Consider the following 22,344-nt stretch of genomic DNA (forward strand, 5'->3'; position numbering starts at 1 on the left):
TAACAAGGATTTTGCTGCAGTTTCATATTGTCCTCACTAAAAATAACCAATTTTAGTCTAAAACATAGACTCTTAGACTTTAAGGTCAGAAGGGACCATTATGATCATCTAATCTGACCTCCTGACAATGCAGACCACAGAATCTCACCCATCCACTCCTGTAACAAACTCCTAACCTATGTCTGAGTTACTGAAGTCCTCAAATTGTGGTTTGAAGACCTCAAGTTGCAGAGAATCCTCCAGCAAGTGACCCATGCCCCATGCGTCAGAAAGGAAGATGAAAGAAACCTCCATGGCCTCTGCTAATCTTCCCTGGGATATATAATTCCATTCCCGACCGACCAATATGGTGATCAGTTAAACCCTGAGCATGTGGGCAGGACTCACCACCAGCACAGACAGGAAGAATTCTCTGTAGTAACTCAGATTCACCCCACTGACATCCCATCACAGACCACTGGGCACACTTACCTGCTGATAATCAAAGATAAATTGCCAATATAATTGCCAAAATTAGCCTATCCCATCATATCATCTCCCTCCAATAACTTATTCAAGCTTAGTCTTAAACGCAGATATCTTTTGCCCCACTACTCCCCCTCGGAAGGCTTCCCAGAACTTCACTCCTACATGGTTAGAAACCTTCATCTAATTTCAAGTCTAAACTCCTAGTGTCCAGTTTATATTCATTTGTTCTTGTGTCCACATTAGTACTCAAGCTTAAATAATTCCTCTCCCTCCTAACCTATGATCTATTTATTTTAAAGAGCAAGCTAATCCCCCCTCAACTTCTTTTGCTTAGGCTAAACAAGCAGCTCTTGAGTCTCCTTCATAAGACAGGTTTCCATTCCTTGATCATCCTAGTAGCCCTTCTCGAACCTGTTCCAGAGTTACATCCTTCTTAAACTGGGAGACCAGAACTGCACACAAGTTATCAGATAAGGTCCACCAGTGCCTTGTATAACGGTACTAACACCTCCTCTCTTTGCTGGAAATACCTCGCCTGATGCATCCTAAAACCGCATTAGCTTTTTTAACAGCCATATCACATGTGGCTCATATATCCTGGATCAACCAAAACTCCGAAGGTCCTTTTCCCCTGCTGTTACCTTTCCAACTGAATTGTCCCCAATTTATAACTAAAATTCTTGTTATTAATCCCTAAATGCATGACCTTGCACTTTTCACTATTAAATTTCATCCTATTACTATTACTTCAGTTTACAAGGTCATCCAGATCTCCCTGTTTGATATCCCAGGGAAAACTTTTAAATTCGTTTGTTACTAAGGGCTTATGGTTTTAACTTTTATTAAAGCTCCTATGTAAAAGGGCTACATGGCAGGAAAAATGTGTGGGGTCTGGCTTTTTAGATAAGAATAAGGTAGTTAAGGTGGGGGTGGCTCTTGTTTAAAAACCTTGGAATTATAGGATTGATTCAGAAAAATGACTTCTATGACACTGATGTAGAACAACATCTGATTGGGTCGATCCAAAGGCGGTGATAACAAGCCTGAGGTGCTGTGAACCTGGGAAGTTGCCTCTTTCTGCAGAAACACTTGGAAGGGTAAGATCTCTCTCTCCAGCTCAGCCACATGCTATCTATCTTTGCCTTTTGCAAAGGAGCTTTCTTTTCCCTTTTCTTGCCCTGTTCGCTCTTTTAACCTATCTTTATATGTTTCTCCTTTATTTATTTGATAACAACAAAAACTAGTTCATGAGAGTTAGTTTGTATTTTTGTCATGCAGAAACATACCTTTATTTTCTGGGTCCAAATGGCAAATTTGATAGGGCCTTACATTTCAAAATGAGATTATGGGAGGATGGATGGTCTTCGGATTAAGGCATTGGATTGGGACTCTGAAGATCTGGGGTCAATTCGTGGTTCTGCCACAGATTATCTGTGTGGCACTGGGGGAAGTCACTTGATCTCTCTGTTCCTTAGTTCTGCACAGGGCCGGCTTCAGCTTTTTTGCTGCCCCAAGCAGCAAAGCAAAAGAAAAAAAAAGATAAAGCCGCGATTGGTGGCACTTCGGTGGCAGCTCTACCACTCCACTTCATTCTTTGGCGGCAATTCGGTGGCAGGTCCTTCCCTCTGAGAGGGAATGAGGGACCTACCGCTGAGTTACTGCCAAAGACCTGGATGTGCTGCCCCTTTCCAATGGCCACCCCAAGTACCTGCTTCCTTTGCTGGTGCCTGCAGCTGGCCCTGGTTCTGCATCTGTAAACATGGATGAATATATTTGGTCTGTCTACATGGTAAGCTCTTTGAGAAGGTGCTGTCTCTTACTGTGTCTAGGTACAGTGCCTAGAACAGTGGTGGGCAATCTTTGGCCTGCGGGCCACACGCATCAGGGTAATCTGCTGGCAGGCCGCAAATCAGTTTGTTTACACTGACCATTTGGAGGCATGATCGCCCACAGGTCTCAGTGGCCACAATTCACCATTCTTGGCCAACAGGAGCAGCAGGAAGCCATGGGCCACAGGAATGTGCTCGCTGCCACTTCCCACAGCTCCCATCAGCTGGGAACAGCAAACCATAGCAACTGGGAGCTGTGGTCGGCTGTGCCTGCGGACAGACAATGTTAACAAACTGTCTTGCAGCCCACCAGCGGATCACCCTAATGGACCAAGTGTGGGCCATGGGCCACACTTTGCCCGCCACTGGCCAAATAAAATGGGGTCTCAATCTCAGTAGCTGCTATTATGATGGAAAGAAATAATAATTTAATCAACACATTTCACTGGTCACTGTCAAGCAGACAATATTTTATAAGGGTTAAGATATTATTAAATTTATCTGATGAAAGTACCAAAGAATTTCCACTCACTATTTATCTTGATACTTTGCTTTGGACATTTTAAAAGGTCAAAGGATAATTTGTGTGTAATTTGATTTAAAAATGTTACAGATTTCAATAATATTAAATTTAAACACACATTCTGGAACTTCTACCATGGGAAATCAGATTTGAGATTTGCTTTCTAAAACTGCAGGATTGAGTGATCCAGAGCACTGAAAGGAACATTAAAAGATTTAATGTTTTGATCTGAAGCCCAATGAAGTCAAGCCTTTCCATTAACTTCAATGAACTATATATTTCCACCAAATGAAGAGGGGCTACGTCTCTTGGTTTTTGTATTAAACTCTACCATAGTCACCTGATTTTCTACAAAGCAGATTGCAGTTGTCATCCCAATATGGGACAATGCTGCTAGATGGTGCTCTCATGTATATTTATTTTTTATGATCAGCTGGAATATAGCATGTAGGGGTGGGGGAAGGGAACCCAGCTGAATAAAACATTCTTTTGCTAGACTGCATGTAGCAAAGTTTAGCAGAAAGGTGTCCTAATTTAGAATATTGCACATGGTGCAAAAAAACCCCCAACCAACTAACCAAACAAACCAATAAAACTCACATATGAAACGTTCTGCTTTTAGACTGCTGGTGTCAAAACTGGTTATATGCAGTGTTGTTGTAGCCAAGTAGGTCTCAAGATATTAGAGAGAGAGGTTTAAAGAAGAGCTCTGTGTAAGCTTGAAAGTGAGTATCTCTCACCAACAGATGTTGGTGAGATAAAAGATATTGTCTCATCCACCTTGTATCAAAATTTAGCAGAAGTGTTTCCTATTCAGAATCCAATTTTGTCTGTCTCGGCATTTTATTATACTTTGTGTAAAGTCACTCTCACTTTAAAGTCTGTCTGGATTGTCTACAGAAGAGACTTAGTAAGACACACAGTTAGTCAGATCCTACCTGCCATGAAATGGCCTAACCCATTGAGAAATAAAGGAGTGTACATAAAAAATCAAGCACTTGGGGTTGGGGCAGGGACCTTTCTCTCATCTTAAAATCTGACTGGAAAATTTCACTATGTGAAGACCTTGTTTAGTAGGGATAATAATGTCCATCTCTGAGGGATGTCTCTCAATCTGTTTTGAATAGCTCTGTTGTGAGAATGCATAGGTGACAGTTCCCATTCTCTGGATCAAGTAATTTTCATATGGTGGCGATTCAGAGTGTAAATTTTGTGAGGGAAGCAAAAGCAGAGCTCTAGTATCAAGATCCTTCCCTGAAACGGCTGTCTCCAAGGCCAAACCACAAGTGCTTCTATCTCCTGTGTAAAGCAATTGTGGGTGAGGAAGCAAACAATACCATGAAATATCAACATTTTTCAGTTAGTACAAACTAGAAATATATTTTCTAAAATACCTGCAAAAAATTAATTCCCCCCATCCTCACAGACATTCTCAGTTAAGAAAGATTTCGAGGAGTAGGATCTTCTATGCAAATTGCAAAGGAAATCACTATTTGCATTTTTTAAAAGATTGAGTCTAATAATTATTTCTGCTTGTGTACATTCAGAGAGATGATTGTTGAGCTGAGTGCATTAGATCTGTCTGCTTGTTGCTTCAAAGTAACCCCGGGATGCATATTTTAGGCATCTTTTGGAAATGCTGCCTGCAGAATCATCCCCAAAGAAATCCCTATTCTCGCATAGTAAGTTCCCGCAGGCATTTTTGGGGATGATTCTACAGAGAAGAGCTATCTTCTTGGGTTTTTCCCCTCCTATCCTCTACCCACCTTCTGAAACTGCAGAGACATGAATGGGGAAGTCTTCAGGGTACTTTTTGGCATTAATTATGTTCATATTGCCCATCTTCCCATGCACTTTCCATATGTATAGGCCAGTTTTGCTGGGTATTGTTGCAGTTTCTGGCCTGGTCTGTGCATGTGGTGAGTGATTAGATGGTTTAGGCTTCAATCTAACCAAAGCTTCAGACATTGGAGAACAGGAGCTGTTACCAGCTCTTACCCCTTCAAGTCCCTGCCACCTTCTAACTTATTTTATATGTACACTATGTAAACAGAGTAAAAATATATATATACACATGCACACAATGTCTGGGACTCAGAGAATCATACCAACACCAGGAAGAGGCAGGTCTACATGACTGGGGACTCTCTCTACTATGAAGAACAGACAGGCCTGTCACCAGAGCTGATCCAGAGAACAGAAGGGTGTACTGTCTGCTGGGAACTAAGATACAGGATGTAGAGAATCCTAATGGGAGCAGAAAAGAATCCACTGAGGTTCTTTCATGTGGGATCAAGTGATACAGCTAGATTCTTGCTGGAATGCATCAAGGAAGACTATGCCAGGCTGAAGAAGATGCTTAAAGAAATGGAGGCTAGGGGATCTTCATTGGGATTCTATCTGTCCTTGGAGGAGGAGAGTGAAGTGAGACAAAATTATGATGATCAACAGATAACTCAGGTAGCAGTGTTACAAGGAGAGCTTTGGCATGTTCAATCACTGGGAGACATTCATAGACAGAAGATTTATTCTCATGGGATGGACTCCACCTGATTAGGGAGGGGAATAGACGTCTGGGTTGCAGGTTGGTACAACTGATTAAAAGAGCTTTAAACTAGGAATTTGGGGGAGATGTTTGGGAGATGCTCATGCAATCTCCATGCCTGATTCTAACACTGAGTGGGAGGAGAATCAAGTAAGAGAAGGTACAGCAATGGAGAAAGGAACAACAGAGAGAATGGACATCAAGAGAAAAGATAGCGTCAATGACAATGACAATAACAGTCATGTAAGCCAGTGAATCTCAGTCAGGGGTCTGCAGCCCCCTGGAGGTCAGCGAGCCCTTTTAGGGGGGCCGTGGGGCCCCACTGCTGAAACCTGGTGCCCTGAGCCCCAGTGCTGAAGCTGGGAGTGGCATGGGGATGAAGTCAGCGCCCTCCCCATCCAAGCCAGGAGCAGCATGGGGCTGAAGCTGGCACTCTCCCTCCCCCACCCCGCGAAGCCGGGAGCAGTGCAGGACTGAAGCCAGTGCCCCCATCCCCAGCTAGGAGCAGTGCAGGGCTGAAGGTGACATCCTCCGAAGCCAGGAACGGTGCAGGGCTGAAGCTGGCAAACCTTCCCCCTCCTCCCCACAGCCAGAAGCTGCAGGAGGCTGAAGCCAGGAGCCCCAGCACCCCCGTCCCCGCTGCTGAAGCTGGGAGCTGCACTGGGAGCTCCCTCCAGCCCACATACAGCTCCTAGCTACCATCTGACTGCACCCTGTGCTACTCCCCTTACTTCACACAGCCCCTAGCTACTCCCTCGCTGCACCCTGAGCAGTTTTCAAACTTTTTGAACTGAGTTCCTCCTTTGAGTTATATTTTTTGGTTGTGTCCCCCCACAACCCAGAGAGGTTGGGTGGCCTCCTGAGTGAGTCAATGGGTGGAGGTGGTGCTCCCTCTCTGGACCCCGCTGTGCAGAGCTGGGTCAAGCCCTGCCAGCCCTTGCCCCCTCAAATAGAAGTAAAACTATGTCTATGCCCCAGGGTCTCCCCACAGCCCGGAGCCCCAAGTTTCTTCCTTACCGCCTCTCAGGCCTGGAGTTTTTATAGCATGTTGAGGGGGGGGGTCTCAGGAAAAAAAAAGGTTGAGAACCCCTGATGTAGGTGATACTGGCCGTAGAAAGACTGTACCTAAACAGGAATGGAATCTGGGCAAAGCTGAGCAGAAAAAACTAAGATATCTGTATAGCAATGTAGAGAGTTTGGGTAACAAATTTGAGGAACTAGAACTACTGGTACAGGAAGTGAAACCAGATTTTATAGGGATAACAGAAACGTGGTGGAATAATAGTCATGACTAGAGTACAAGTTTTGAAGGGTATGTATTTTCAGGAGAGAAAGAAATAAAGTTGGTGGAGTACTAAGTTCCCTCTAAGATGCACGGCCGTGCAGTAGCCTATTAAGTGCCACACAGGCCCAGATTCCTTGTAAATACCCCCAGAGCAAAGGGAAACTGTGAGTGTGGGTGGGAGGAAGATTACTGTGTGGAGAGACACTGGAGCATAGGTGTCAGCTATCCACCAATCCCCGATGGACCCCAAATTCATTGACCCAGAGGCCCAAGTGATGGTGCATCCCTTTAAGGCCAACTCTTTTAACTTGCCGACGAGGTACAAGGGCTGGGCAGCGATATGGACTTTTGCAGTCTATGACGATTATCCTATTCCTATGCTGCTGGGAGAAGACTTAGCCAACCATGTAAGGCTAACAAAAAGGGTAGGGATGGTCACCCACAGCCAGCTAAACAGGCTTCCACACCTGACTCCATTCCTAAGCCTCCTACAGGGACCTAGCCAGATGTGGTAGACCAAAGTCTACAGCAGCAGTTGTAGATCCAGTTCCTGGGACCCAGCCAAAACCAGCCTAAGAATTAAATGGTGGAGCAGTCAGCACCAGAGCCCGTGCTTTCAGCCCTACTAGAGTCAGGAGTGCCAGCACCAAAGGGCACCACAGAGCCCGCACCTGAAGCAGCAGCTACACCGGCGCAAGAAGCTCTTCTGGAACCTGAAATACAACCTAGTGCACTGGTGGAAAGTGGTTCACAATCGGCAGAGACAACCTCATCATCTGCATTGCTTCCAGTGGGACCAAGCCCAAGTCCATAACCCAGCAAGGAACTAATGTCTCCATCATCAAAGGAACAGTCCCAGGCTGAGCAGGAAGTGGATGAAAGCCTCAAGGGAGCTTGGACAGTAGCATGGAGTGACCCACCGCTTCTCAGCTCTTCCAATAGGTCTAGGTTTGTTGTAGAAGGAGGAATCTTATACAAGGAAACCCTTTCTGGTGGCCACAAGGAGGACTGGCATCCTCAGAGAAAGTAGGTCCAACTAAGTATAGGGAAAAGCTCTTGAGTTTAGCCCACGATCACCCTAGTGACCATGCTGGGGTGAACAGGACCAAAGACCATTTGGGGAAGTCATTTCACTGGAAGGGAATGGGCAAGGACGTTTCTACCTATGTCCGGTCTTGTGAGGTGTGCCAGAGGGTGAGAAAGCCCCAAGACCTGGTCAAGGCCCCTCTCCAGCCACTCCCCATAACTGAGGTTCCATTTCAGGGTGTAGCTGTGGATATTCTAGGTCTTTTCTCTAAACAGGCACCCAGAAAAAAGCTATATATACTGACCTTCAAGGATTTTGCCACCCAATGGCTGGAAGCAGTAGCTTTAAGCAAGACCAGGGCTAATAGCATGAGTCAGGCATTGACAGACATTTTTGCCAGGGTAGGTTGCCCCTCTGACATCCTTACAGATTCAGGAACTAACTTCCTGGCAGGGACCATGAAACGTCTTTGGAAAGCTCATGGGGTAAAGAACTTGGTTGCCACCCCTTACCACCATCAAACAAATGGCCTAGTGTAGAAGTTTAATGGGACTTCAGGGGCCATGATAAGTAAATTCATGAATGAGCACTCCAATGATTGTGACCTAGTGTTGCAGCAGTTGCTCTTTGCTTACAGGGCTGTACCACATCCCAGTTTAGGGTTTTCACCATTTGAACTTGTGTATGGCCACGAGGTTAAGTGGCCATTACAGTTGGTAAATCAGCAATGGGGGGAGGGGTTTACATCGTCTCCAGGAACTAATATTTTGGACTTTGTAACCAACCTGCAAAACACCCTCAAGGACTCTCTAGTCCTTGCTCGAGAAAACCTACAGGATGCTCAACAAGAGCAAAAGGCTTGGTATGATAAACATGTCAGAGAGCGTTCCTTAAAAGTAGGTGACCAAGTCATGGTCCTGAAAACGCTCCAGGCCAATAAGATGGAAGCATCATGGGAGGGGCCATTTATGATCCGAGAGCCTCTGGGAGTTGTTAATTACCTTGTAGCATTCTCAAACCCTACCCTAAAACCTAAAGCATACCATGTTAACTCTCTAAAGCCATTTTATTCCTGAGAAATCAAGGTTCTCCAATTTACAGCCCAGGAAAGAGATGATTCTGAGTGGCCTGATGGAGTCTACTATGAAGGAAAAAGCAACAGTGGCACAGAAGAATAGTGGCCTGTGCATAACCCTTTGGTGTAAGCAGTGACAGCAAATCCAGGAGCTCTGCACCAGCTTCGCGCCAATTTTTTCAGCCACCTCAGGACAGACAGAAGGGGTGTACCACTCCATTGACACAGGTGATGCTTGCCCAGTTAGAACCCAACTTTACCGGATGGCTCTTTAAGCCAAAACTGCAATAGAAAGGGAGATCAAGGAGGTGTTACAGATGGGTGTAATCTGCCTCTCTGAGAATGCATGGGCCTCTCCAGTGGTTCTGGTTCCCAAACCTGATGGGGAAATCTGCTTTTGTGTGGACTACCATAAGCTAAATGCTGTAACTCGCCCAGAAAACTATCCAAGATCATCCACAGATAAGCTATTGGAGAAACAGGGACGTGCCCAGTTCATCTCCGCCTTAGACTTAACTAAGAGGTACTGGCAAGTGCTGCTAGAGGCGGCAGCCAAGGAAAAGTCAGCCTTCATCACCCGTGTAAGGCTGTATGAAATTAATGTGCTCCCTTTTGGACTGCAAAATGCACCCACCACCTTCCAGAGACTAGTAGATAACTTTCTGGCTGGATTTGGGTATTTTGAAGTCGCCTACCTTGATGATGTGGCTATATTCTCAGATTCATGGGCAGAACACCTGGAACACCCCCAAGCTGTCTTTCAGCTTATAAGAGAGGCAGGATTAATCGTTAGAGCCAAAAAATGTCAAATAGGCCTAAACAGGGTAACATACCTTGGACACCAGGTGGGTCAAGGAACTATCAACCCCCTGCAGGCTAAAGTAAACGCTATCCAAAATTGGCCTGTCCCTAAGTCAAAGAAGCAGGTCCAATCCTTCTTGGGCTTGGCCGGGTATTACCGATGATTTGTACCACACTACAGCCAAATTGCCACCCCACTGATAGACTGACTAGGAAAAAATAGCCAAATGCAGTTCAGTGGATTGAATAGTGTCAAAAGGCCCTAAACCAGCTTAACCCTGGACTTAGACCAACCGTTTGTTGTAACCACAGACGCATCCGAGCATGATGTAGGAGCAGTTTTATTGCAGGAAAGACCAGATCAACAATTCCATCTTGTCGTCTTTCTCAGCAAAAAACTTTCTGAGAGGGAAAGCCACTGGTCAGTCTCAGAAAAAGAATGTTACGCCATTGTGTATGCTCTGGAGAAGCTATGCTCGTACATTTGGGGATGGCGTTTCCACCTGCAGACTGACCATGCTGCACTAAAGTGCCTTCGCACAGTCAAAGAGACTGAAATACAACACATTACAGGAACCTCTAACAAAGTGGCTGATGCACTTTCCTGGGAAGGTTTCCCAGAATCAGCAGGGTAAAAATGTTCCTGTCTTCTAAGCCATTGTAGTTCTTGATTGTGAATAATACTGTTTAGTTCTTCATGTAATTAATAGTAAAATTAGAGGTACATGTATCTTATTAACTCTGTTTCCTAAACCTCCAGGAAGAAATCCCAGCTGGTGTGGACTCGACCTGAACCAGGCTGGTCAGCACTGTCTGTGATTTGAGGGGCATATGATAAATGAATGGGGGAGGGGTGGCTCCCTTTTATGTACCCAGCCATCCAGTTAGCTATAAAATCCCTCTTGGTAGCTGTTCTCCCTTGCTTTGCCTGTAAAGGGTTAAAAAGTTTGACTGCATGCATAGATAAAAAGAATTGAGTGGGCACCTGGCCAAAAGAGCCAATGGGAAGGGTAGAACTTTTTAAAATGAAACAAGACTACTCTTCTGTCGGTCTGTGGTTGTTCTCCCGGAGAGGAGAGACAGGGCTGGAACTATGCTGTAAAAAGCTTTGAGCCAAGCATGAAAAATCATCAGATCATACCTAGAAACTCCTCATTTGAAACCCTAGATATGTAAGTAGATCAAGAAATGTCTAGGAAGTCGCAATTAGGTTTATTTATTTTATTTCTTTATGGCTTGTGGATTCCTTTGTGCTAACTCCAGGTGCTTTTGTTTTGCTTGTAACCTTTAAACTGGACCTCAAGAGAGCTATCTTGATGCTTAATCCTTGCACTTTTTTTTAAATTTAGCAAAAAGCCTAAATTCCAAATATATTTTCTTTCTTTTTGTTTTCAATAAAGTTTACCTTTTTAAAGAACAGGATTGGATTTTTATGTCTCTAAGAGGTCTGTGCACAAGTTGTTTAATTAGCTGGTGGCAACAGCAGATTTCCTTTGTTTTCTTTCTCAGCTCTTCCCTAGAGGGAGGTGAAAGGGCTTGAGGGAACCCCACAGGAAGGAATTCCCAAGTGTGCCTTCCTGGGCTCTAAAAGGATTTTTTTGCAATTGGATGGTGGCAGCATCTACCCATCCAAGGTCAGAGAAAATCCTTGGGAGTTTAATCCAAGCCTGGAGTGGCCAGTATTAATTTTTAGAATCCTTGTTGTCCCCCACTTTCTGCACTCAAAGTACCAGAGTGGGGAATCAGCCTTGGCAACATATAATCAATTTAAAATAAAAAAAGATCATGTTCTCCCTTTAATCATAGTTCCTCATTCAAAAAAATTAATTCCACATATAGCCGAGATTGTGTAGTTTGAGTCAAAATGTCCTGTGTTCTGAATATATTTAGCAAAGTCCTAAATACAATAGGAGGCTATGAAAGTGCTGTATAAACATTGTTTCACTATAGCATGGTGAGTAAGAGAAATTGAGGCGCAAGGAGATTATGTGAATTCTTCAAGATCACAATCAAGTCTGTGACAAAGGTGGTAATAGGATTTGGAGCTCCAGCGTCCAGTCCTGGGCTTTAATAACTAGATTCTACTTTCTACCATATAACTGCTTCAAAGAAAATTAGGTCAGATCAATTCAAACAAGCCACGGACTTTAACACCTCCTGCATTCACAACCCTTGCAGGGGTGGAGTTAAATATAAACATGGAGGATAATGCTTTATACCAGAGATTCTCAACCTCGGGGTCACTGCCAGGTGTCAGAGGGTTAGGACCACCCTGCCCTTCCCATATTGCTAAATGGGGGAAAGGGGGCCTGAGTACGGAAGAGATTGAGAATCACTGTTCTATCCTATATAAGTACTACTGCTCAGTTACAATGCAATTGTACATTATTTGAAAACAGGGCTTCTACCAAGTGTTTATATTGCAAGAGCCAGCGCAGTTTTCTGGACCACTCCTTCCACAGCTTTTAATTCTTTCTAAACAGAAGAGAGCCTCTAATGGTACAGTCTCCACACAGTGCATGTGGACTCACTCATATAAATCTACATTAACAATAATAGATGTTGTGAGCTCAATCCATGGCCTGCAATAAATCAGATTCCCCCCTGGATTAGATATGAAGCATTTTATGTTTAACATTCTCATGTTCTTATATGAAGCTGTTTACAAACTAATGTTTTCCTGAAGCAGTTTTGGAACTAAAATCCAGAATTGTTTTTAATATAATGTTTGTCAGATATTTTCAACAGGCCTGCTCCTGTTTGTCCTTAAGGCTTTGGGCAGCATCTCATTCCACTGCATTCCCAACTAGCTCAATCCCCATCTTGATTCCTTCCTAGTTTTATGCTTGAATGGTTCTGAAAGGCTGCATCCCTTGCTTAATTACGCCATCATTATTGCAAATTCTTAATAATTTACTATATCTTTCCACTTAATACATTTATATATGTATCTAAAATATGAAACAGAGACAAGAAAGATGAGATACTCACTGATTTACCAAGCTTCCTATAGATAACTGTCTTCGTTCTCATGAACGCTAGGGTAATAAGCCCTGTCTACATCTTCAGAAGCTTGGAAACTGCTGCCTCTTAGAAGTTTTGCAAGAATTATTACGAGAAGTGAAGGAGTGGTTCTTCTTTTTCTAAAAATGGACTTTCAGCAACAGTTCCACTTAGAACTTAATGGAAATGTTAAGAGTGCTGAATTTTCAGAATGCATGTTAAATGCCGAACTGAGGGCTTAGGTCCTCAGTCCTATAGATTCACTAGTGCAGACTCCATATGGAGCCCTTCTGACTTCACTCCACATGGGCACAGTCTGAACTAGAAATTCTGTTTGCAGGATCAGAGTCTAGTTCCAACTTCCATTGGGGTATTCCCATTAACTTTACTTGGAGTTGGGTCAGTCTTAGGTGTCACCTATTTTTGACTGTACTAAGCACTTTTTGAAATATTTGGTGATAGCAGCTGGTCTATAACAGGAAATGAGGTTGGCTCGGGGGTGGGGGTGGGGAAATCCCACACTGCTGTCTGATTTAATTGAGCTGACCTAAGTTCCCATGTAGACAGTGCTACATCAATGGCACAATTTTTCTGTTGTCCTAGCCGCTGTCTCTTGAGGAGGTGGATTACCTACACTGATGGGAGAACCCTTCCTCTCAGCATAAGAAGTGTCTATACTGAAGCGCTACAGTGGCACAGCTGTAGCACTGCAGCTGTAGCATTTCAAGCGTAGACAAGCCCAAAGTGAAATTGAAAAAATACCACTGGGGCTGCATATTCATTGTCTCTCAACTAGTTCCATATCAAATCCTCTACTATACCCACTCAGGAGCTCCTGCCTCCCGCATCCCGGTCCCCGTTCCTTACCCATTCCTGCTGGTGAGCCTGGGGTCTGCCCATCCTGCTTCCTGGTCCACAGTGCCGAGAGGACCGGGAGCCTCAACTACCGCAGTTTTGGCACATGGTGGGCCTGGCCTGTACCAGTAGAGCTCTCAGCCACTTGACCCATGTTAGATGCGCCCTAATCTCTGGAGGTCAGTCTTTCTTCCTTAACACTCTCTCCATTCAAATCTAGACAGGCTCTTTGTTCTCCACTGTTCACAGGTTCTCTTCCCTTAAAGAACTAGTCCAGTGGTATGCACAGCAGGGGCAGGAGCTACAGCATCAAGGCGAGTGGCTCTTGTATTGTCCCTTAGTTGTTGGTAAATGGGTGCTATCTGAAACCATGGTGCTCTTTGCTGCCTGGTGCAATCAGACTCTTCTTGAATTAACCTCAGTGTAGCCATATAATAAACCTCCTTACAATAACCAAACATACCAGTAGCGATTATTTTTGTGAGCTCATGGAGAATCGTGAGGTCCCAAAGGGCTGGAGAAGGGCAAACATAATGTTTATCTTTAAAAAGAGGAACAAAGAGGTCCCAGGGAACTACAGACCAGTCAGCCTGACCTCGATATCTGGCAACATAGTAGAACAAATTATTAAACTATCTGTAAATACCTAGAGGATAATAGGATGATGAGTAATAGTCACCGTGGATTTATCAAGAATAAATTATTCCAAGCCAACCTAATTTTCTTCTCTGACATGGTTAATGGCCTAATGGATGGGGGGAAGCAGTGGGCAGATATATCTTGATTTTAGTGAGGCTTTTGATGTAGGGAGGGGATAGGAATTATAATTCATTTCTCTACATTTCTGAGAATTTATTAATATGTCAAATCTTTTATTTACTGCAAAATAAATAATATTTTAGCGATTTTTTTTTAATTTGCGACGTAGGGGCAAGATGACCCAGTCCTCAATTTTGATAAGCAATAACTCAACCATAATGAAACACATCTGCCAGTGGCAAGAGCTGCAATGCTAGTGAGACCTAACTTGAATATACATCAAAGTTGCATAGCCAGAAAGTCATGTAGAGAGAAGATATCACAAGTTGATACACATCAAACAGTCATTTTAACACACATTGCAGGTAGATGCTTAAGAATCGAGCAAATATTGTGGAAATTTGTGTTTCTTGGTGCCAAAGAATAAAGGATAACATCTTTCAGCATTATAAATCCAAAATGTAAGTATCTTTAAGCATTATTAAACCTTAGTGTTATTATCGGGCTGTATAATTATGAAATTTTCTTTGTTATAACTGTTTCACAGGTAATAAATTAAGTCCATGAAAGAAAAGTAACAGCATTAACGCTTAATAAACCACGAAAGTGATAATGTCACACTCCAAGCGGGTAACTGTGAGAAAGGGGATTACTTTCCAAACAACCAGTGTTGGGTTATAATGTCCAAAAAGATCATTTTGTTTCCATATCAATGCTATAACTAACTGTTTAATAGGTAAATGAGTGTATGTTACTAATCACTGAACCTTTACGCAGTGAAAAGACATGTTGGGATGTCTGCAACGTGGTTAAATCGCCAACCGTGTGGTGTGTGTGTCAGCCCTCCTTAACGCTATAATGCTTGCAGTCGGGAGCAGAGTACATAACAATATTCAAATGCCCCATGTCAGAAAGAGGAAAAAGAAAACCCTCAGGAGCTGAGTATCATAAATGAATGGCTGAGAACGAAAAGGACCAAGCAAAACAGCAGGGATCCTTCCGGAAATATCTCTTCTTTAATCCAAATAAAGATGGAAGCAGTTCACAGCATCCAGATGAAGGAATTTTACTTGGAGAGGAGGAGGTTAGCTCACATCCGCATAGAAGCAGTTTGGAACATCAAAATGTAGGTATATTACTTCAAGATGAGGGTAGCTTACGTCTACAAAAAAGCAGTTTGGAAACTCAAGATGATGGAAACTTACTTCTAGATGAAGGCAGCTCACAGCATCAGACTGATATGGAAGTGGAGAAAATTTATTCACTTTCAGAGAGACACGCAGAAATTGAAGTAAATGAAGTAGAAGGAATCATAGAATCAAAAGGTTGGAAGGGACCTCATGAGGTCATCTAGTCCAACCCCCTGCTAAAGGCAGGACCATTTTCCCTAAATAATCCCAGCCAGGGTGCGGTCTAGCCGGACCTTAAATAGCTCTAAAGATCGGATGGAAATAAAAGAAAATTCTCAGCTCAGCATTACAAGAGGAAACTCATTAATGGGAAGAAATTCATCAAAACTGGTTACAATATTCAGTGTCGAAGGACTCTGTGTTTTGCTTTTGCTGCAAGTTGTTTAGAAATCAAGCAACTGATATATCACTTATTGAAAATGATTCAAAGGACTGGAAAAACGTATCTTCAATTCTCTCTTCACATGAAAGAAGTACAGAACATTTGGAATGTTTTCAAAATTGGAAAGAACTTGAATTACTTGAAAAAAAGAAAAAACTATCAATGAAGAAATTTACATGTGATAAGGAAAAAGAATAATACCCTCCGCACTGCAACTTAAACCATTGCTCCTTGTTCTTCCTCCGTCTTCACCACTGAGGACAGCTAGCTCGCCTCGCTCCTTGGAGCATCCATTCAAGTAGTTTGGAAGGTTGCCTATCACAATCCCCCTGTAGTCTTCTCTTCTGCAGGACTAAATAGCCCAGTTCCTTCAGCTCTCTTCATAAGTCATGTGCTTCTAGTCCTCTAATCATTTTTGTTGCCTCCGCTGGACTCTCTCCCAATTTGTTCCACGTTCTTGTTTGTAGTTTGGCGCCCAAAACTGGAACAAGTATTCAGATGTGCCTCACCAGTGCCAGAATAGAGGGAATATCACATCCTCGATCTGTCGCAACACTGCGTACTAATAAGCCCAGTATGCTATTAGCCTTTTGGGCTACAAGAAGAGCACACTGTAGGTGTTCATGTTCAACTTATCCATCTACTGGAACCCCAAGATCCTTTTCTTCAGCACTGCTACTTAGCCAACAGTCCCCAGCCTGTAGCAGTGCTGGGTTTTTCTGTCCTAAGTGCAGGACTTTGCACTTGTCCTTGTTGAACTTTCATTTGAGGTTCTTGCGGCTCACTTCTCCAATTTGTCTAAGTCTCCTGAATCCTATCCCTGCCCTCCAGCGTGCTCCACCACTCCCCCACTTGGCGTCATCTGCAAATTTACTTAATGTGGCACGCTATTCCCTCATCAGATCATTATGAAGACTTGAATAGAACGGGCCCTAAGACAGACCCCTGGGGACACACACTTGCTTACTGGATGCCAACTGGAGTGTGCCACTGCTACCTACCCACTGAGCCCGTTGATTCACCAGTTTTCTCATCCACTTCACAGGTCCATTCCCCAACCATACTTCCTTAGTTTGCTGATGAGAAGGCATTGTGGGAAACCATGTCAAAAAGGCCTTACTAAGTCAGGTATACAACATCACAGCTTTGCCCCCCTCCCCAAGTCCAGTCATCTCATTACATAGAAAGCAATCAGGTTGGTCAGGCTGATTTTACCCGTGGTGAATCCATGCTGACTGCTTACTGATCACCATTGTTTTTCTCTAAGTGTTTCAGGATGGATTCCTTCAGCACCTGCTCCATGATTTTTCCAGGGATTGTGGTGAGACTGAGATTGAGGAAGAAAGGATGAGGAAGTTACAAACAAGTTACAGTATGGGGACCCAGCTTCGTGGCCCAGATGTGATGACAGTGTGCAGCAAATTCTCGTAGAACATGGACCCAAACAAGTTTGTGAATTTCCCTTCCCTAAGGATGGAAATAAAAGAAAATTCCCTGCTCAGCATTACAAGAGGAAACTCATCAATGGGCAAGAAATTCATCAAAACTGGTTACAATATTCAGTGTCAAAGGACTGTGTTTTGCTTTTGCTGCAAGTTGTTTAGAAATCAAGCGATTGGTACATCACTTACTGAAAATGGTTCAAAGGACTGGAAAAACATATCTTCAATTCTCTCTTCACGTGAAAGAAGTACAGAATATTTGGAATATTTTCAAAATTGGAAAGAACTTGAATTATGATTAAAAAATAGAAAAACTGTTAATGAAGAAAATTTACGTGTGATCAAGGAAAAAAGAATATTGGCAACAAAGCGTCTGATTGCTTTAGTGAGAGTTCTTGGTAGGCAAAATTCAGCATTCTATGGCTGCAGTAAAAATGAAAAATTATACACTCAAGGTAATGGAAAATTTAAATAATTTGTTGAATACCTAGCTTTGTTTGATCCAGTCATGAAGGAGCATCTACGTAAAATAACTGATCATGAAACACAGGTTCATTACTTAGGAAAAAATATGCAGAATGAACAGATTCAAATCCTAGCAAATGTCATTAAAAAGAAAATTGTAGAAGCTGCCCATTCTGCAAAATACTTTTCAATAATACTGGACTGTACACCACATGTGAGTCATGTTGAACAAATGACGATAATCTTTCTTTTTGTGGATATGGAAAAAGTCTGCAGATAAAGATAATGTTGACGTGGTCATAAAGAAACATTTTGGGGTTTCGTAACACTGAAGGAGACGACTGGAGCATTTATGACTGAAACTATTCTACAAGAGCTTGAAACAGTTTCATTATCTGTTGAAAACTTATGTGGCCAAGTCTATGATAAGGGGAGGAATATGAAGGGTAAAGAAAATGATGTGCAAAGGAGAATGATGGAAATCAATCCTAGCGCCTTTTTCGTTCCTTGCAGTGCTCATTTTCTGAATTTGGTTGTCAATGATGCTGCTAGCTGTTTGGACGCAAGCAGTTTCTTTGATCTGGTGCAATGTGTTTATGTGTTTTTCACAGGCTCAATACACCATTGGGAGATTGTCGCTCGCCAAGTGAATCCTCTAACTGTGGCCTGGTCTACACTACACATTTATACTGATTTTAGCAGCGTTAAACCGATTTAACGCTGTACCCATCCACACAACGAGGCCCTTTATATCGATATAAAGGGCTCTTTAAACCGGTTTCTGTGCTCCTCCCCAATGAGAGGAGTAGCACTGAAATCGGTATAACCATATCGGATTAGGGTTAGTGTGGCCGCAAATCGACAGTATTAGCCTCCGGGCGGTATCCCACAGTGCACCACTGTGACTGCTCTGGAAAGCAGGCTGAACTCGGATGCACTGGCCAAGTAGACAGGAAAAGCCCCGCGAACTTTTGAATTGCATTTCCTGTTTGCTCAGTGTGGAGCTCCAATCAGCATGGGTGGCGATGCAGTCCCAAATCCAAAAAGAGCTCCAGCATGGACTGTACGGGAGAGATATGGAGTCTGATCGCTGTATTAGGAGACAAATCTGTTCTTCACAGCTCGTTACAGAAGACGAAAGTGCCAGAGCATTTGAAAAATCTCCCGGCTATGATACAGAGTCCACAGCCAGTGCTGTGTGACAAGCGTAACGGGAAGCCAAAGAATCAAATGGACGCTCATGAAGGAAGGGGAGTGGGTACTGAGACTCCAGCTATCCCACAGTTCCCCGCAGTCTCCGAAAAGCATTTTCATCTTGGCTGAGGTCCCAATGCCTGTAGGGGTCAAATACATTGTCCGGGGTGGTTCTTGAGTTATATCTCAGTCAATTTCCCCCTCTTCCCCCCCGTGAAGGAAAGGGAAAAAAATCATTTTTTGCCTTTTTTCTGTCACCGCCCCATTGCTCCCTTACTGCCTGCTTCTGCACGGCATGAACAGCAGCATCCTCTCCCTCTCTTCTCCCCAGGTGCAATGGTACAGTACAAAATGATCTGATGAGCCATCCTCATCATCCTGGAGTAGCTCTGGTTGGTCTCAGGTGAGGTCGGCCGGGGGGCGCCTGCGGTAAAAAAATAAGATTGACTCCTGGTCATTCCAGCAGAGGTACAGAATGGCTGGTCCACTACGGGCTGAGCTCCATCAGGCCCCCCCTTTATGCTCTAAGAAACGTTCGTACTGCCTGGACTATCATAGCAGCTGAGAGGCTGCCTCCCCTCTTTTATCTCACTAAAAGTCAGTGTTTCTATATTCCTGCTTTCTTTATTACTTCATACACAAATGGGGGGCAACTGCAAACAGTAGCCAGGAGGGTTGGGAAGGAGGGAAGGCAATGGGGGGTTGTTGCAGAGAGCATTCCCTTAGGAATGGCTGTAGCTCATCATTTCTGCGGGACTGACCGGCGCGACTGTGCTCTTGGTTCTTGTTACACTGATTGTCTAGTACACTTGCCCCATATTCTGGCAGGACTGACTCTATTTTCTAGATAAAACATAAAGGAGGGAATGACTCGGGGAGTCATTCCCATTTTTGTCTTTGCACCCTTGGCGACCTCAGGAGGCCAACCAGGAACACCCACTGACAGCAGCACGGTAACAGATTGACTTGATAACCATCAATCTCTTCGCCAATTACAATGGCCACACAGACGGTACAGAATACTGGTAACCGTTTCTGCTGCCTTGCAAAAGCAAATGAATGCTGCTATTTGTAGCGCTGCAGTACTGTCTCTGTCAGCGGCATCCAGTACACATACGGTGACAGTGACAAAAGGCAAAACGGGCTCCATGGTTGCCATGCCTATGGCGTCTGCCGGACAATCCAGGGAAAAGACGTGAAATATTGTCTGCCGTTGCTTTCACGGAGGAAGGAATGAGTGACAACATTTACCCAGAATCACCTGCGACACTGTTTTTGCACCATCATGCATTGGGATCTCAACCCAGAATTCCAATGGGTGGGAGCAACTGCGGGAACTATGGGATAGCTGCGGGATAGTTACCTACGGTGCAACGCTCCAGAAATTGACGCTAGCCTCAGTACATGGATGCACACCACCAAATTAGTGTGCTTTGTGTGGCCACGTGCATTCGACTTTATACAATCTGTTTTACAAAACAGGTTTATGTAAAATCGGAATAATCCTGTAGTGTAGACGTACCCTGTGAAATTACTTAGTCAGACAACATGGGAGAGTCACACTGATGCTTTGAAGCCTCTTTGCTATGAACTTTGAAATATTTATGATGCCTTAATTGAAATTTCTCATCATACTATCTTTACTGGATCATCTGGCAATACGGCACATTCAGATGCAGAAGCTCTTGCAAATGGCCTTTCTGAGTTCCAGTTTGTGACTTCACTCATTTTGTGGCATAATATCCTTTTTGAGATTAACCTCACTAGCAAGCAGCTTCGGGAAAAGAACTTGAACATACATTCTGCTATTCAAAAACTGCAGCAAGCTAAAAATATTCTGGAGGAATTCAGAAGTGATGAAGGGTTCGAAAGAACACTGGTAGATTCTCTTGAGCTTGCTGAAGAAATAGACTTTCTAACAGAATTTGAACCAGAGCCAGTTCACATTCATCAAAAGAAACAGCAGTTTTCGTATGAAGGATGAGACGCACCCATTCAGAACCCAAAACAAAGGTTCAAAGTGAATTTCTACTTCGCGGTCCTTGATACTGCTGTTCACTCAGCTGACGAAAGATTTCAACAGATGCAGCAGCTAGAGTCACTATCTGGCTTTCTATATGATATCCATGGCTTGAAAAAGAAAACAGCAAAACAGAGAAGAGAATTTTGTATAAAGCTAGAGTCGGTATTAACTCATGAAAATTCAAAAGACATTGATGCTACAGATTTTTATAGTGATCTTTAGGCTTTTTCAAGACAGCTTAAGAAACATTCCACTCCTGAAGAAGTACTGAAGTTTGTTTGTGAAAATAAACTCACAGACAGATTTCCAAACATTTTTATAGCTCTACACATTACAGTTTCCATAGCTAGTGGGGAACGTAGCTTCTCAAAGTTAAAATTGATAAAAACATATCTGCGTTCAACAATGGTGCAAGAGAGACTTGTTAGACTTGCCACAATGTCAACAGAGCATGAAATAGCTGGAAAACTGGATCTAAAAGAACTAGTAACTGAATTTTCAAACTTAAAGCAAGAAAAGTCATGTTTTAAGAGCACAGAGTGTTTTTTATTCAGAGTGTTTTGTAAATACAGGTTAAAGTTCACTGAAGAGTTTTCTTATTTTTTCTATATTGGATGTGGTAGTAATGGCAGTTAAAGCAGGATAGTGTAATGGACAATTCTGGATTTGTAATAATAAAAATTATAATTAACATTTTTAATGCATTTTTATTTGAAATCAGACTGAATGATCATCTAGCTGTTATGTAGAAATCTATTCTAAAAATGTCGTGTCTCTATTTTATCCGATTTCAGAAACATTGGTTGGACAGACGGACCGACGGACAAACCGAATATTTAAGCCTCTGTTTAAAAAAAAAAACCTCTTAAAAACATTAAAAGGAAAAAAGGGGCAAAATGTTTCCCAGTTTACCCAAAACCTCAGCATAGATCTGCCCTTGGGGTTTGGGGTGGGGGCGCTGATTTCAGGGTTCGCCTAGGGCACTAGTTGCTCACAGCTAGTCTAGGGCCGCCCCTGTGCCTATGACAATGGTACTAGCTCAGTCAGCGTAGCAGGATGCTGTCCCCCTTGCCTGGACAAAGTTACCCCTCCTACGACTTCTCCTTTTATACATTGACACAAACAAATTATGGATTACATCCAGACATTGTTAGCTACCACTCTTATTCTTGTACCTCCTAGTGCAGGGGTGGGGAAACTTTTTGGCCCAAGGGCTGCTCGGTTTTCGTAAATTGTATGGAGGGCAGGTTAGGGGAGGGGGTTGTGGCCCAGCCCCCACCTACTGCCTGTCCCCCCAGGACCCCTGCCCCATCCACACACCCCCACTTCCTGTCCTCTGACTGCCCCCAGATCCCTGCTGCCCCATCCAACCCCTCCTCTCATTCTTGACAGCCCCCCCAGGGCCCCTGTCCCATCCAACCAGCCCTTCTCCCTGTCCCCTGATTGCCCCCCAGAACCCCTGCCCCTATTCATCCCCC

The 22,344-nt window shown here is 43.5% G+C and overlaps 1 long non-coding RNA gene across 2 annotated transcripts; it reads left to right on the forward strand.

Moving 5' to 3' along the window:
- The first annotated feature begins 6,776 nt into the window (after nucleotides 1–6,776).
- Nucleotides 6,777–22,025, forward strand: LOC142046331 (uncharacterized). 2 transcript variants are annotated; one of them, XR_012655234.1, is made up of 3 exons: nucleotides 6,777–10,725; nucleotides 14,536–14,631; nucleotides 17,010–17,498. It is a non-coding gene; the product is annotated as an uncharacterized LOC142046331 (long non-coding RNA). The 2 variants fall into 2 exon arrangements; XR_012655235.1 differs by lacking the exon at nucleotides 6,777–10,725 and adding an exon at nucleotides 21,661–22,025 and having other exon boundaries at nucleotides 13,057–14,631; nucleotides 17,010–17,639.
- Nucleotides 22,026–22,344: the final 319 nt, after the last annotated feature.

This window comes from Chelonoidis abingdonii, chromosome 2, assembly GCF_003597395.2.
Source record: "Chelonoidis abingdonii isolate Lonesome George chromosome 2, CheloAbing_2.0, whole genome shotgun sequence".
NCBI classification, from domain to species: domain Eukaryota; kingdom Metazoa; phylum Chordata; order Testudines; family Testudinidae; genus Chelonoidis; species Chelonoidis abingdonii.